This window comes from Toxorhynchites rutilus, chromosome 1 (assembly GCF_029784135.1).
Source record: "Toxorhynchites rutilus septentrionalis strain SRP chromosome 1, ASM2978413v1, whole genome shotgun sequence".
Lineage (NCBI taxonomy): Eukaryota > Metazoa > Arthropoda > Insecta > Diptera > Culicidae > Toxorhynchites > Toxorhynchites rutilus.
This window is the reverse complement of record NC_073744.1, coordinates 49,867,152-49,869,946: the sequence shown is the minus strand read 5'-3', so window position 1 is coordinate 49,869,946 and position 2,795 is coordinate 49,867,152.

Below are 2,795 nucleotides of genomic sequence, written 5' to 3'. Positions count from 1 at the left end.
AATTGATTAATTTTATTACCAGCAGATTTGGGCGAATCTCATCCCGCCCAAAATCGTTTTTTAGATACCAATAATTCTGAGCATTCACAGTTCTCTCCAAATAATTTTTCCAATAGTAATTCAATTAGTGACTTCACGAAACACCTTTCGAATTCGATTGAATTTCAGACCCTTTTTTATTTTGTAGATAAAACGGATCACATATTTGATTAATTCAATTCTGTGTGGTTACGTTCTTCGTTGCGAATAAATGTAATGAATTAGTATGGACGTATTTTATTCATATATCGTGAACTTCCGACATATCTGGCAGTAGATTTATCGAACGACTAATTTTTTTTATATCCCTTCAAACTTGTTGCATCTCTCAAGTGTACATACTGCTTTGACCGCAGATTTGCATGGTTAAATCTGGTTAATTTCAGGTATTCAGTCTTCATTTTGTCGAATGAATACTGTTGGAACAATAGGTATCGCAGCAAATGATTATCAACATCCTACCTTATCATCAAACGGTATGCGAAGAATTTCAGTGAACTGACGGCATTGGAATATATGCTTTGTGAGGACCATACAATTATTATCAGAGCTGATAAACATCCGACTGGAAGTCATGAACATCAATTCAATGTGCCCAAGATAAATTTATCCTTTGAAGGTCATTAACCTTTCTCAAGATGGTCAGATGGAATATATTCCAATGTCGTCTGGAATAACCTGTCCAACACCTTATGATCGTAATATTGTTTTTGCTATTATTCTGATGTTTCATAACACGGCACTCTATTGATTATTCGCCGAAAATGAATAAAAAATATCCTTGAAGTTAGCCTACGGTTTTAGTAGCAGTGCAATATGGTGAGCCAGTCTCAGGATAAGAAAACATTTAAAAATAAAGCTTTTTTTTAATGAATCAATAGTAAAGCAAAACGTCCAAAAATTTCTCAGCTTTGTGATAGCAGAGAATCATTATCCATTTGAGTTGTATGAGTATTCAACCCCCAGGATAGGACCTAGAAGGCCACCCTGAGGAACTCCCGCGATGAACGTATCGGAGAGCACGTTGTTTTATATTCCGAATAAATGCGCTCGACGGAGTGAGGCATAGTGGGGACGTTACAAACAACGCATCGAAGCGCCGAAAATGCGAGCGAACCGTCAATTCTTTTTAGGCATCCAATTTTTGTCCACCAATCCTGCACATGTTCGTATACTGAAACTGTGATTACCTTACGAAGTAATTACGGAGTTCTTTTTGGACTATTGGATATGAAGGTACATATGTCCCTCAATAAATGCTCAAGATAGTCAAGGATTTTCTCAAATGAATAACTAAAGGGTGTGTCACATCAAATTGCATCACGGAAAAAACGCTGTAGAAATTCGCCCAGTAGACCGATCCTTTTGAAAATTTTAGACAGTAAAATAAAAACTATTAAACAACTTTTGACATTTTTTTTTATTCGTACTTCGAGCCCAAGCCCTTATGCTCGCATCTTCCTCTTTACCCCGTCCATAAGGTTCTGTACAACGTCAGATTGTAGTTTTTTTTAACAGAAATCCATTTTCTCTTGAAGTCCGCCTCCGATTTGACAACTTTTGGGTTCTTCCGGAGTTCTTCCGGTTCTTCCTTAAACCTGCCCGTTTACCGTGCCGGTCATCACGAAGGGGGCGCTCCGCTTTCCGCAAGAGCAGATCGCTTGCCACACCATGTACTTTTTGGCAAACTTGGATAGTTTCTGCTTGCGAATCTCCTCCGGAACGCTGAATTTGTCCTCTGCGGAGAAGAACAACAGGCCCGGCAGCTGACGAAAGTCCGCTTTGACGTAGGTTTCGTCGTCCATTACCAGACAATGCGGCTTCGTCAGCATTTCGGTGTACAGCTTCCGGGCTCGCGTCTTCCCCACCATGTTTTGCCTTTCGTCGCGGTTAGGAGCCTTCTGAACCTTGTATGTACGCAGGCCCTCCCGCTGCTTGGTCCGCTGGACGAATGAACTTGACAAATTCAGCTTATTGGCGACATCCCGGACCGAACTTCTCGGATCACGTCTAAACTGCTTAACTACGCGCTTGTGATCTTTTTCACTGACAGAGCATCCATTTTTGCCGTTCTTCACCTTCCGGTCGATGGTTAGGTTCTCGAAGTATCGTTTTAGTACTCTGCTGACCATGGATTGGACGATTCCCAGCATCTTACCGATGTCCCGATGTGACAACTCCGGATTCTCGAAATGAGTGCGCAGGATTAATTCATGACGCTCTTTTTCGTTCGACGATATTTTTCCAAATTTACGAAAAATTGACAGTGAAGCATGGCCAACGTGATCTATACACTCTTATCTGATTATAAGCGAAAGCTGAAGATATAATTCCTAAAAATTAAATTTCTACATCGTTTTTTCCGTGATGCAATTTGATGTGACACACCCTTTAGCACACAAAGCCTGCGAATGAGATGACATTTGACGACTACTAGATCCGGGCAATCGATTTTTATCACGCGAATTACGGAATTCGAAACCCCCATCATCACGGCAACACAGTCCGACGCGAACCCTTTTGAAACTGATTAATTATTGCATTGTAAATGCTTTCATGATCAGCAGCACCAAGTGATACTGCGGCGTAAAAGTCGTCATCTACCTTAATATTACTTCGCTCAAATGTAAGAAATTTCACAAGGGAAAACAATCTGTACCAATCTGTACTTTTTGGCGAAAATCTGTACCTTATACAGAACAGAATCTTTACCAAAAATAATTAAAAAATCTGTACCATTCCAGATAAATCTTTAC